The sequence below is a fragment of the Amblyraja radiata genome, chromosome 25 (assembly GCF_010909765.2).
Source record: "Amblyraja radiata isolate CabotCenter1 chromosome 25, sAmbRad1.1.pri, whole genome shotgun sequence".
NCBI classification, from domain to species: domain Eukaryota; kingdom Metazoa; phylum Chordata; class Chondrichthyes; order Rajiformes; family Rajidae; genus Amblyraja; species Amblyraja radiata.
Genome location: NC_045980.1, coordinates 31,873,210 through 31,888,268, shown reverse-complemented (window position 1 = coordinate 31,888,268; position 15,059 = coordinate 31,873,210). Strand labels below are relative to the sequence as shown.

Genomic DNA, 15,059 nt, shown 5'->3' with positions numbered 1-15,059 from the left:
CACAACTTAGAACGCATAGTTCAGGGGTGCATATGAATGCATTGTTAAGCAAATAGTCAGGTGCCAGAGGAGTCAGGGTCACTTATCAGGTCGATTTCATGATTTACCAATTAAGAGTTGAAAAGTTTCCAGGTAATCTAGCCAGAATCAAAAAATCAGATTTTCCGTTCATGAATCTCATAATAAGGAGGCCATTCAACCCACTGAGTCTATGATAATTTTTAGAGCAATCCCATCAATACCGTTCCCTCACTGCAACCCATTGTCTCTCACATGCCCATCAATTTCATTACAATTCTCCTCCCACCAATCTGGACTGCAGAGAATTTAGTGAAAACAGTTAATCTACTAACTAGCATGTCTTTGAGATGTTGGGGGAAACCACTGACCTAGGTGGTCACAGGAAGAAAGAGCAAATTCTACACAGCATTGGATATTGTTCTAACCTGGCTCATTGGAGCTGTGAGGCAGAAGCACAACCTTTTGTGCCGCTGTAATCTCATTACTGTTTCTATGAGCTTGAGTACTCAAAACTGAGTTTTCCACGTGACATCTACATCTTGAATTTATAATCATACATTAACAATTTAATATAAAAACATCTATTTCATGGCATTATTCAAGAGAGGAGCATAGCTATTAGCGGTGATATTTGTCCACTAGTGGGGTGTTTAGCAACAAATGTGGGAGAATAATAATTTATCTTTTCCCTTCCATGATTTTGGGCAATAAAGGGCTTAGAAGGGTCTCGACCCAAAAAGTTACCCATTCCTTCTCTCCAGAGATGCTGCCTGTCCCGCTGAGTTACTCCAGCATTTTGTTTCTATTAAGAGCTTGCCTAGTTGGTTTGACTTAAACATTTTGCAAAACATTCTTCTGTTGTTTTACCACGGAATCAGAACTTTGAATGTGAGAGAGAAGAGTAAGTCCAAACCAATAGCTGCATTGCATTGGATTGTGTGGTGCAGCGTGTATTGTATGTAATTAGATGCCTTCAAAGCATAATGAAAGTTACGCAGGTGCAAGTTATTACAACATGCATGATGTGTGCTTCAAAGGGCACTAAGATGCAAGATCACATACGTCATTAACCGGATGAACACGAGAATTTCATGATAAGAGGTTGGGTGGATGTAGTTGAACAGATTAAAGGCTGTCAAGCACTAAAATGTGTCTCATTGATACCACCTTGCAGTAAAAAACACTGATTCACACAAGGTGGGGTTCCACATGCAATGCCAATCATCTTATGGCTCATTCAATTGGACTTTTTCATTTAAAACTATTTTCAGGATTTGGGTGTTTCCAGCAAGACCAATATTTATTGCCCTTGAGACCATGGCGATGAGCTGTCACAAGGCAATAGAGTAAAGCAGCACAGAAACCCTATACACTCACGACTGTACGGCCAAATTCGGTTCTAGCTCCATTTACAAGTTTGCAGATAACACCACTGTGGTGGGCCGAATCACAAAGAATCACAAGACGGAGTACAGGAAGGAGATTGAGAACTTAGTGACATGGTGTCAGGACATTAACTTCTCCCTCACTGTCAGCAAGATGAAAGATTAGTTATTGACTTCAGGAAAAATGATAGAGTGCACGCCCCAATCAGCAGGAGATAGTTATCATCCAGCACTATTATGACATGAAAGTTACTTGCCACATATCAGTCCATGCCCAACTTTGCCTGGGTGTTGCCATGTGCAGGCTTTGGCTGCTTCTTTTGCTGATGAGTTGTGAACAACATTCCCACTTCTGACCTAACATTGTAAGAATGCAGGCAAAGATGACTGGTCCTAGGACACTATTGTGACGAATTGAAGTAGTGATGTCCTGGGATCACAACCATCTTCCATTGTGCGAGGTACGATTCCAGTCATTGCAATGTTCTTCTTCAGTTTTGCCAAAGTGCCTTGATGGCACTCAAGGTCAAATTCTGCTTTGATGTCAAGGGCAGTTACTCTTACCTTTCCTGCAAATTTCACTTTCCATGTTTGGACCAAGGTTGTGATGAACTCATGAGCTGAGCGCGTTGGCAAAACCAAAACTAGGCATCAGTAGGAAGGTTATTGACTAGCAAGTGCCACTTAATAACATTGTCAAAGATGACTTCCTTCACTTTGTTGAAGATAGATTTGGCAATATTGGACTACATTTGTCCTGCTTTTTATGTGAAACATGGAATTTCCTGCTTCACTGGGTAAATGCCACTGTTATAACTATACTCAAACAGCTTGGCTAGAGGTACAGTTGTTCAGGAGTTGGGATGTTATCACGTCCTGTAGCTTTGGCTGTATGTTTTGCTCTCAGTCATTTGCTAGTATCACATGAATTGAATAATGATGAACATCATCAGTGTAATTCAACATTACAGTCAAGCCTAGAGCAGCCAAGCATCTGCATTTAAGCATATGCAAGGGTTTAATATGGGACTTTCAAACTCAATTAAATGCTACATTTAGTGACTGACATATGGAATTGTTACACCTACAATTTTCAATAGAATTAAAGATTAAAACTACGATGGTGATTCAGTGACGCTGCAGCAATAGAATGCCAGCAATTGGTATTTCTGGGAACAAGATCATTTGCAACTTTCCAACACGTCCTTACTCATTGATGTATCTCTGGAAACTGTTACATTTTACTGGCAGAACCTGACTACATTTCTGAAAGCTTAACAACATTGATCCACTAATTGCTGTTTCCCATGATTACATCAATAGCCGCAGCCTACCGTTCCACATGCTGCAATGAATTCCAATCCTATGGAATTCTTCGGGAAATACTTTGTCCTATTGCCAATCAAATGTCTTTGCTTTGTGTTCTGAAATTAAATTTCACTCCTGTTAAAATTTGATTATCAGTATTTAGCTCAGCTTTCATTTATAATGTATAATTTATAATGTATTTTATAATATAATTTATAATGTACAGGCATTCATTTTACTTGGGTAGGATTTCACAAGACTGACTGTAAAATTTGCTTATTTATTTTGGATGGTTTAATAAGCATATGTGAGTGATAAATAGTGCTGGAACTATATGCTAATAGTCTAGAACACTTCCACTTTAAGTGCACTTGGTTAACGGATATGGAGAAAGTATTTTTTTTCTGCAAAGTGAAAGCTTTAATATTTGTTACCAGGCATGTGGAAAAAAACAAGATAACTCCTGTCCAACCTTAAACACCCATGACCGCTGGATATATTTTCCACAAGTTCTCATGGAAACTTTGATCTATTGCTCCATTTCCCCAGGCATAAATTCTGCAATGCTCTCATGGAAGATCTCCTGAGTTCCATTTTAAATCATTTATTGTGCCACAAACTCTTCCCTTTTCCACACCATCCCCTCTGACTTTTCGCTCTCTGATGTTGAGCGGTCTGTCCTCAGCAGAGCCCTCACCGTTGTACCCCTAAGCCCGCTCCTCAATTAGTTCCGGGTCCACCGTGATGTTGAGCTCTTCTTCCGTCGCCTCTGCCTTCATGCCTATTTCTTTGTCAAGAAGTCCTTAGGGCCCTCAGCTACTATCTGGAACATAGATTTATCAAGTTCTCTTCGACTAACACATTTTCCTCCTCCTGAAACTTGTACTTACCTTGAACAACTTCTCATGATTCCTCCCACTTTCTACAAATCAACAAGATAGTCACGACAATCTCATAGGCTTCCTTCTTTCTTCTTCCACCCGACTTTATCTGCCAATCAATCCCCCCTCACTGACATCCTCCTATCGCTTGCGAGTCCTTCCTCCCCCAACTCACCTCCATGTACTGGCTATTTTCCCACTTCTCCTACAGTCCAGATGAAAGGTTCCTAATCTAAAATGTTAACAGTCCATTTCCCTTCACAGATGCTAGTCCATATGCTGAGTTCCACCAGCAGATTTTTTGTTGTTCCAGATTCCAACTTCTGTCGTCTCTTCTGTCTCCTTTTTCTTATTCTTGAAGGCTCCAATTCTGCCATTGCATTCAAGTAAACATCTGTCCGAATTTAAAACCCTTCCTGGGATTTGCCTACCTTTACCAATTAATTTCATCTAATCCTGAAAGCCAGACTACCATCCCATTCCATTTTTACCCATGTTTCATAGTTTGCAAAGATTTAAACCATCATGCACCCGAACCCTTTATAAATCCCTCAAATTTTTCTCTGCATCTTTAAAGGATAACTCAAAATGAAACTCTTCAACAAATACACATTCTGCAAGACACAAGGAACTGCAGATGCTGGAATGCAGAGTCCGAAGAAGGTCCCAACCCAAATTGTCCTCCAGAGATAGACACAAAATGCTAGAGTAATTCAGCGATACAGAAAGGATTTCTGGAAAAAAGGAATGGGTGGCGTTTCGGTTCGAGACCCTTCTTCAGACTGAAGAATCATCACCCATTCCTTCTATCCAGAGATGCTGCCTGTCCCGCTGAGTTACTCCAGCATTTTGTGTCTATCTTCAGTTTAAATCAGCATCTGCAGTTTCTTCCTACATATGTTCTCCAAAGATGCTGAGTTACTCCACCATTTTGTATTCTTCAGGACGATTGCTGTGTAAATTTTGATCTATTTTGCCGCCACTGCTACTTAATGATCTTTAATAGCCTATAGTATTTAGTAGTTTGTGCTGTTTGATACAATCTACATTAATGTTCAGAACTAAGACTTTTTAAATGTGCAGGATGTGTTTTGGCTTTAAGGAGAAAAATATACCGGTAATTAACTTCTCTGAAGCATTTGACAATGATTTCAAATTCAACTCCGTAGATAGAGTGCACAAGCATACTGAGACTCTGTGAAAGATCCCACAATGAAGTCATCTCCAGTACCTGGGCCAACACTTATTCCCCAGCTAATATTAATAAATTTATCTTGTCATTGTTGCACTGATGTTTGCAAGAGCTTGTAGTGTGCAAATTGGCTGGTATGTTTCCTCCAAGGTTGACTAACATTTATCAAATGATGTTTGGGTTAAGTTCTTCCTGCTTCTTCTAAAGGGCTGGAATATAATTCCAAGAAAGATGGTCAGTGAGTCTGCACTTGTATTGCCACACTGGAAAGACCGGATGCAATAGATGTGGTTAGAGGAGGTGCACATAAACCTCCGTCGGAAACACTGCTGGGGTCCCTGGATAGAGGCAAGAGGCAGGGTGGGAGGAAGTGTAGTCCAGATAACCGTGGGAGTCAGTAGGTGTGGTGTTCTGTGCCCTTGGAATGATCTTCAGATGAGAACATAAGTGTTCAGTTGAATATGCTAGGGGAGTGGGAGACGGAAAAGGCGCCCGGAACCTAATGGACACTATCAATTAATTGAAGTGGGACTCAGTAAACATTTCATGAGAAAACAAAGAATTGCTGATGCTGGTTTACTATAAAAAAGGACACAAAGTGCTGGAGTAACTCCTCGGGTTAGACAACATCTTGGAGAATGTGGGCGAGACTAATACAGATGGATGCGTAAATGTGATGTTCGATTTACATAGTGTTTCAATCACTGTTCAAGTGACATTCACTTGACTATGATTTTCAGCGCATCTTACTGTTACTTTACTTTGATTCTGTAGCTAGACTGCTTTAAAAGAACTTTAAAGAATATATAACAAAATCCCATAAGGCATTGGAGCAGAATCAGGCCATTTGTCCCATTGAGTCTGCTCTGTCATGTAACCTGCTAACCAGTCATCGGAATGACAATACATGATTACAATCGAGCCATCTGCAGTGTACATATATTCCTCACCAATCTGCCCAGTCATTTCTTTTCTCCACACAAACAGCTTATAGCATAGATACTAGAGGAGTTATAATATAATATAATAGAGCTCTGCTCTATAATCTTTGGTTTATAGGGTGAAGGCAGGAGAATGGGGTTTGGAGGGAGAGATAGATCATCCATGATTGAATGGCGGGTTGTAGACTTTAGGGTCCGAATGGCCTAATTCTATTCCGACCACTTATGACCTTATGAATATTGTGTGTGTTTTTTTGTTGTTGCATTTCTGATTTCATTTCGGACGTCCAACAGCTGCCGTATTTTGGAGACACCAGAAGCTGCAGAGAAGCTTTGCTTTTGGTTGAGGCACCCACCCGTCCATCATCAGGCGAGTTCCCCACGCCTCTACCTCAGCAAAATTTAAAATGTAAACGGTGTAAATCGTACCGAAGGTCTTCTCAACACTCGGTGCCGTTCGTTGTGGTCTCCTAATCTGAGGAAAGACATTCTTGCCATAGAGGGAGTACAGAGAAGGTTCACCAGACTGATACCTGGGATGGCAGGACTTTCATATGAAGAAAGACTGGATAGACTTGGTTTGTAGTTGCTAGAATTTAGAAGATTGAGGGGGGATCTTATAGAAACTTACAACATTCTTAAGGGGTTGTACAGGCTAGATGCAGTAGAAAGGCGCTATATAAATCCCATCCATTATTATTATTATTAAGATTGTTCCCGATGTTGGGGAAGTCCAGAACAAGGGGTCACAGTTTAAGGATAAGGGGGAAATCTTTTAGGACCGAGATGAGGAAAACATTTTTCACACAGAGAGTGGTGAATCTGTGGAATTCTCTGCCACAGAAGGTAGTTGAGGCCAGTTCATTGGCTATATTTAAGAGGGAGTTAGATGTGGCCCTTGTGGTTAAAGGGATCAGGGGGTATGGAGAGAAGGCAGGGATGGGATACTGAGTTGGATGATCAGCCATGATCATATTGAATGGCAGTGCAGGCTCGAAGGGCCGAATGGCCTACTCCTGCACCTATTTTCTATGCTTTTGGTCGAGGCACCCACCCGTCCATCATCAGGCGAGTTCCCCACGCCTCTACCTCAGCAAAATGTAAAATGTAAACGGTGTAAATCGTACCGAAGGTCTTCTCAACACTCGGTGCTGTTCGTTGTGGACGAGGAGTGCTTTTTGAAGCCGGGCATATGCGCTCGACGTCCACGCGACCGCGATCATCCTCGTCTCGCGTCAGTCAGTCGACGCTCGGCTCCAACGGTCAAAGCGCTTCCATATTAGGAGCGCCGGACATCTCGGGAGGGAGCGCTCCGATTGGCCGGCCGCGGCGAGGGCGGGATGGGGTTGGGGGGCGGAGGGGGAGAGCGGAGGGCGCGCAGGCGCACTGGCAGTCGGGCGTTGCTTCCGGTCGGTGCGAGTGAGGAGCGAAGTGGTCGGAGCTGGCGACAGCGCGAGACAGAGGAAGAAAGAGAGAGAAAAAGGAAGGGAAAAAGGGCCCAAACTCGAAGTAAGTGAGACGGGCAGCTTGGGTTAACGAGACGAGGAGCACCCCCACCCCCCCACACACCTGACGCCGGGGTTCGTTATTCGTGTCGATGTTGTCATTTTTAATTTGTGGTATCTGGCGTTGGCGCCTTACATAGACACGACATGCTGGAGTAACTCAGTGGGACATCTCTGCGATGCTGTCTGTCCCGCTGAGATACTCCAGCATTTCTGTGTCTATCTCCCGTGGAAATCCAGCACCTGCAGTTCCTTCCTACACGTTGACGCCTCGCAGTTGGCAGAGTTGCTGTAGGGACCACGAGAGCGATGCAGGAGCATCGATGGGAATGAATGAGCCTCTTCCAGAGCAATTAACCCTCAGCGTGCCATCTCGGGGTCCCTATCTGTCGCCTTTTCTCTTCTATCCGTGCCTTTTTTGGCAGTTCAATGGTTAAAGGGTTTCAGGCTTTCCAGTTGCTATTGGCAGCGATTTTGATGAGGAGCAGGTAGATGTGGAGGAATTGAAAACGAAAACCTACGAGCGAACGTAACTGAGATGGGAACATTTGTTTCGATGCCAACTCGTAATGAACTGACGGAGTACACATACATCTAAATCGGCCTCTCCCGATCACACCCAAATAATCTTGTCAAAAACTAACATCAAAGTAGTTACTGCGTCAGGCGATCTAAATTCCGCGTATGGTGCATAAAGAACACTTGAATAAATGATCCCGTTTTGGTATGAATCGGGTTGTTTTGCCGAAGAGCAAATTTCATGAGAATCTCTTCTAATAACTTGAATTTGTTGTTTTTGCAGTGTATTTTGTATATTTAGCCATTGATTCGTGGTTTTGGATCTGATTGGGTGTGATTTTCTTTTTTGTATTATGCTTCTGTGGCTTTTTTGAATAACTTGCATCATATATATAGATATGATTGGTAGGGGGAAATCTCGAGTCTAGGGAAGATATAGAAATGTTTGGTGAATTTTGTCACGTAAACGGAGATACTGTGAAGCTTCACACAATGTTGAAGGTTATAACGTTTTGACTACCTCCGATAGCTTTTTAGGGGGGAACAAGTAGTGCCAGTATGCAGTGGTCCTTCATCTTTGAATCCATTATCAGTACAGGTACTACCCATATGTTTGTTTTTTTTAACTTAAATGCATGTTAAAAATCTAACACTATTTTAAACTAATATCTGGCCATTTGATGTAACAGTATTTATCTCAAAGTATGCTAGAGTTAGTATGGAAATTATATTCAGGAGTTGTTGAACTTGAAAGCTGATTGAATTAGTATTACAACGTAAAAGGATGCAAAGTGCAGGAGTAACTCATTAGGTCAGGAAGAATCTGGAGAAAATTACATTTCGGGATGAGATTCCCTCATCAGGCTTAATTTAATTAATATTAAGTGATTCAATAGTCTTAGTGTAAATGTTGTTAAAGTATTTATTTTGCTGATAGGGCAGCACAGTGCCGCAGCTGGTAGAACTGCTGTCTCTCGGTGCCAGACATCCTGGCTTGATCCTGACCATTGGTGCTGTCTGTGTGGTGTTTGCTTGTTCTCATCATCCACCTCCAGTGTAGTGTTGTTTAAGTTAGTAGACCCCTCACCCCAACATTATGAATTATCTTCCTAAATCCATTGCCTTTATATCTTTTGATGCCAAACCCTCTGGAAAAACTGCCTCTGTTTCCTTAATGTTCTGGTCTGCTGGCTTTCCTTTTTGTAATGTCACATAAAATGTTATTATAATTTGAATTCTTTCTGCAGGATTCAGTGATGAATATCAGCTGATGTATTGATAATTTAATGTTGGTCCCATGCACTATCTGAGTATAGTTACTACAGTAGTTGTTTGATGACAATTCAGAGAAATAACCCTGTCTGTCCGGTCTCCACCGCCGCCAATATTGAGTGGCTTGAAGCTTTGCAAGTCTGATTTAGTGCTGTGTAGTTCATTCTTTGGGTGTTACATTTGCAGGCCACCTGTTGTCACCATAATACAATCTCCAACTATCTGAATGTTTCATGGCAAAGTAAAGTGATGCCAAATACTTCCACACATTGAGCTTTTGAATGCTTCCCTGTCTGAGATCTGCTAATTCAACATAAACTAGGACAAATGTTGGCTTGCATCACCGTGTTCCATGTCAAGCACTGTTCTTACTAATTGATATGTAAGAAGAGCCTCTGATTTGATTTCTGCACTATATTGATTGTATTTGTTCTGAACTAAATTTACATTCCATAAAATCTAATCTAAATCTGACCAAAGTTTTAAAGATTAATGAATTGATCATCCAAGTTTCAAAAGTTACAAACATTTCATTTATTTTCAGTTATGAATGCTGTCTTTGGCTTTTTCTTTGCATAATGTGTCTATAGTTTTTGACTGTTGAGAATGCCCAGTGTGTCCAGTGGATCTTCCCTTTTATAAAGAGGAAGAGTACTGGGTCTACAGAGCTGAAAAGCATGAAGCTCTCTGCAGTTACAATGACATAAACTGTTCCATATTAGCATAAGAATTGCCTTTTATTGTCATCCATTTTAAAAAGTGGCTTTAATTTACTGGTTAAGTGCAACTGAGTCATAGGATGCTAGAATGAGTCCCATTGTTGGTATAATGTCCAGAAATGACAAAATATCTTAATTAAATGAAAGGCTGTGAATGTCCCTTTTCACTGTGAGAATGATTTATAACTCGTGATGACTGAATTTTGCTTCAAGCAATTTTATTTTACCACAGTCTGCTTGATGAATACATTGCACTTTTGGACAAAAGCTAGTTAAAGAACGGTTAGCAGTTGCTATTATTTGAAAGCCAAGTGATTAATATTTCAATAACAATCCAATTCAAAAGTTTTAATTTAAATATTTGCCCTCTTTGATTTAAAAAAAAAAAATGCTATTTCAGTATGCTGCAATTGTAGATTATTATGTAGCATGTTAAATAATTATGATGGTATGTTAAAGAATTATAATGCACCCCAATCTGTGGAGACACTGAGCTCTACCAAGTTTTCTTTGGTCATTGACAATATAATTAGTCCTGCTGCAGAATGGCTTTGCTAACTCAACACCTTATTTTCATCAGCAATTAGGATAGACAATAGAGTAGACATTAGGTGCAGGAGTAAACCATACGGCCCTTCAATCCAGCACCGCCATTCAATGTGATCATGGCTGATCATCCACAATCAGTACCCCGTTCCTGCCTTCTCCCCATAACCCCTGACTCCGCTATCTTCAAGAGCCCTATCTAGCTCCCTCTTGAAAGTTTCCAGAGAACTGGCTTCCACCGCCCTCTGAGGCAGATAATTCCACAGGCTCACAACTGTGTGTGAAAAAGTGTTTCCTCATCTCCGTTCTAAATGGCTTACCTCTTATTCTTAAACTGGCACCTTGGCAAAGTGAAAAGGGCGCTTTGTTTAGTTTCCAAATCCAGGCCTTGACTGTTAACAGAGTTTTTTAGTGATGTAAGGACATTAGCAGATCAGTTGAAGTAAATATGGAAGAAGGTGGATAGTTAGCTTATTTTAATGACTTGCGGTATATTTCATGACCTCAATAGTCCCAAGTGCTTTACAATTAATGAAAGTATTTCTGAAGTGTAGATACCACTGTAATAATATAAGAAATTTGGCAGTTAATTCACACAAATCTCTCGTGGGAATGATCTAGCCAGCAGATTGTCTGCTTCAGTTGTTGATTAAGGAATAGTGAAAGATCCCTTGTGCTGCTTTTACTAGGTCTTTTATTTCTGCTAGAGAGGACAAATTTTTGGTTTGTCACTTTGTAAATCGGAGGATTTCATTTTAATCAAATATGATTTTAAGCAATCTTTAAATAGAGAGCAAAAAGAAATTGAAGTTTGTAGCCTTTCCAGTTGATAATAGACAATAGATGCAGGAGTAGGCCGTTCGGCCCTTCGAGCAGTAACCCATTCCTGCCTTCTCCCCATATCACCTGACTCCGCTATCTTTAAGAGCCCTATCTAGCTCTCTCTTGAAAGTATCCAGGGAACCGGCCTCCACCGCCCTCTGAGGCAGAGAATTCCACAGACTCACAAGTCCCTGTGAGAAAAAGTGTTTCCTTGTCTCCGTTCTAAATGGCTTACCCCTTATTCTTAAATTGTGGCCCCTGGTTCTGGACTTCCCCAACATCGGGAACATGTTTCCTGCCTCTAGCGTGTCCAAACCCTTAACAATCTTATATGTTTCAATAGGAATCCCCTCTCAACCTTCTAAACTCCAGAGTGTACAAGCCCAGCCGCTCCATTCTCTCAGCATATGACAGTCGCCATCCCGGGAATTAACCTTGTAAACCTGCGCTGCACTCCCTCAATAGCAAGAATGTCCTTCCTCAAATTAGGAGACCAAAACTGCACACAATACTCCAGGTGTGGTCTCACTAGTGCCCTGTACAACTGCAGAAGGACCTCTTTGACCCTATACTCGACTCCTCTTGTTATAAAGGCCAACAAGCCATTCGCTTTCTTCACTGCCTGCTGTACCTGCATGCTTACTTTCATAGACTGATGAACAAGGACCCCCAGATCCCGTCGTACTTCGCCATTTAGATAGTAATCTGCCTTCCTATTTTTGATACCAAAGTGGATAACCTCACATTTATCCACATTAAACTTCATCTGCCATGCATCTCCCACTCCCCCAACCTGTCCAAGTCACCCTGCATTCTCATAGCATCCTCCTCACAGTTCACACTGCCCCCCAGCTTTGTGTCATCTGCAAATTTGCTAATGTTACTTTGAATCCCTTCATCCAAATCATTGATGTATATTGTAAATAGCAGCGGTCCCAGCACCGAGCCTTGTGGTACCCCACTACTCACTGCCTGCCATTCTTAAAGGGACCCGTTAATCCCTACTCTTTGTTTCCTGTCTGCCAACCAATTTTCTATCTATGTCAGCATTCTACCCCCAATACCATGTGCCCTAATTTTGCCCACTAATCTCCTATGTGGGACCTTATCAAATGTTTTCTGAAAGTCCAGGTACACTACATCCACTGGCTCTCCCTTGTTCATCCTCAAAAAATTCCAGAAGATTAGTAAAGCATGATTTCCCCTTCGTAAATCCATGCTGATTCGGACCGATCCTTTTAATGCTATCCAAATGTGCGGCTATTTCATCTTTTATAATTGACTCCAGCATCTTCCCCACCACCGATGTCAGGCTAACTGGTCTATAATTTCCTGTTTTCTCTCACCCGCCTTTCTTAAAAAGTGGGATAACATTAGCTACCCTCAAATCCACAGGAACTGATCCTGAGTCTAGAGAACATTGCAAAATTATCACCAATGCATCCACGATTTCTAGAGCCACTTCCTTAAGTAACCTGGGATGCAGACCATCAGGCCCTGGAGATTTACCAGCCTTCAGTCCCATCAGTCTACCCAACACCATTTCCTGCCTAATGTGGATTTCCTTCAGTTCCTCCGTCACCCCAGATCCTCTGGCCACTACTATATCAGGAAGATTGTTTGTGTCCTCCTTCGTGAAGACGGATCCAAAGTACCTGTTCAACTCATCTGCCATTTCCTAGTTCCCCATAATATGGGAATATTGGATTTGTCTGTGTTCTGGAAGCACTATTGAATAGAAAAGTTCAATTACAATTAATGAAACTTTTTTTGGCGATTCAAATATAGCAAGCTTAAAAAATGTCCAAATCCCAGAGTATGACATTTTTCCATGTAAACAGAAACAGCTGTAAATATCCGGAAGATTTAAGCGACATCAATGAACAGAAGTACAGAATGAACTTTTCTGGTTGGTGACCTAGTATCTGCACTGGATGAAGTTAAAAGATTTAGTCATTTATAAGTGGAACTGTGTAGGAGTCAGGACAGACTAAGACAAAGAATTGAATTGGCAAGCGACCAGAAGAAACTCAGGGTCATGATTATAGATGTTCAAAAAGCGACCAGCTATGGGCTTTATGGGTCACCCAAGCAACGTTTTGTTTCTGTAGATTGTGAATACTGCCAGTATCTTGCCCTTGGCTGGTTGGAGAATGAAGAACTGAGGCATTTTGTTTTCAATGAATATATAGCACACTGCCAGTGTGAGAGATTAAAGATTGTTGGCATTGATCCTCTCCTTCCACTCTTCAAAGAAGTCTAATAGAATTGGATTAGTATTCCATTTTCAGCTGAATGAATGACTTGTCTTGCCTGCAGCGAGTTAAGACTGCATTGGAATTCAGTATTTGGAGCAAGTATTGTGACAAGAATAGGGCTTCAGTACCGAGCTTGATTTTAATGTTTTTTGGCATTTATAACACTATTTACGTCATTGCATTGTTGTCAAAGGCAGGAGTGTATCTGCTGCAGAATCATAACATTGACATGACTGCCTGCAGAATCGTAGATATGTTAAACTGCTTTTTAATATCAGGTTCAGTTTATAAGAAACTGCCCGGGAAAGTTCGTGATCTAAAATGAGATTAGTGAAATGTGACTTTTAGACTTTAGAGTTGCAGCGCAGAAACAGGCCCTTCGGCCCTCCGAATCCACACCGACCAGCGATCACCCTGTAAACTAGCACTATCCTGCACACGAGAGACATTTTACAATTTTACGGAAGCCAATTAACCTACAAGCTTGCACATCTTTAGAGTGTGGGAGGAAACCGGAGAAACCCCCATGCGGTCACGGGCAGAACGTACAAGCTCCACAAAGACAGCACCCCTAGTCAGGATCGAATCTGGGTCTCTGGCGCTGTAAGGCAGCAATTCTACTGCTGTGTCACTGTGTATCCTTCAGTGTTTTTGCTGCTGATTTAGCTTCCACAAGAAGGGATTGGTATAATATTCTTACTTTAGAAATTGTTTGAGATATGGGGCAGATGATACATTACCGAACTCAAAATCAACATCCTGTGCCTCTCGTTACCGAGCAACTCGGAGAGAAAGTTGCCCCTTTTTTTAAATGTTCCTTTTAGGTACGCTGGGAATCTTGGACCTTTGATTTTCTGGCCAAGCTGCAGTAGATTTTTTTTAATCACTTGCGTAAAAACCCCCCAAAAGTTGTATGATTTAACAAAATGTCAAAAGGGAAAAGGGAGATAAAATCGAATGGAATTCTAAAGGATACCAGTGGTAGCCAAATGGTGTTAAAGAGATGGGTGAGTGGTGGTTGATGGATAATAAACAGCAATAATCCAGAGTCAGATGTGCACTAGTTTTAAGTTTGAATGTATCAGGGTCTTAGCCATTAACAACACAAGCAATCATTCATCTGAGCTCTAAATTAGGCTCTGAGAAGCCAGTGCTAAGGGTGCGCCGATCATATTGAATTTCACAATCTCAATAATACTTTATTAGCCAGGTATGTTTTGCCACATACGAGGAATTTCATTTGCCAAGTCTGTCCTGCAAATAAAAAGCAACGGAACACACAAAACACATTTTAACATAAACATCCACCACAGTGACTCCTCCACATTCCTCACTGTGATGGAAGGCAAAAAAAAGTTCAATCTCTTCCCTTTGCTCTCCCACGGTCGGGGGCCTCGAGCCCTCCGTTGACGGGATGATCTTGACTCCCATAGCTGGCGGCGGACCCTCCACGTTGAGGCGATCAGCTCCTGCATCGGGGGTGGGGAGGGGGAAATGTCAGATCCCCCGCGCCGGACAATCGAACCCCGCTTCGGGGCTGGTCAAACCATCCGTGACGTTGGAGCTCCCAACAGCCTCTCCCAAGACTGCGAGCACCCGATGTAAACCCGCAGACCGTGGTTGGAGCGATCCCAGGCAAGGTCAGTCCAAGGAGGCCTCTAGCTCCATCAATGGTAGGCCGCAGAGCGAC

General features: G+C 41.9%; 1 protein-coding gene across 2 annotated transcripts in view; it reads left to right on the top strand.

The window, feature by feature from the left end:
• coro1c (coronin 1C) overlaps nt 1-15,059 on the top strand; it is a 119,803-nt gene that overhangs the window by 11,709 nt on the left and 93,035 nt on the right. The window contains exon 1 of one of the 2 annotated variants that reach the window (XM_033043745.1): nt 7,103-7,237. The exons of the other annotated variant lie outside the window; for it this stretch is intronic. The gene's annotated coding sequence lies outside the window, so the exon portion shown is untranslated. Of the gene's footprint in view, nt 1-7,102; nt 7,238-15,059 lie in introns of those variants that run through there. 2 annotated transcript variants of the gene reach the window in all.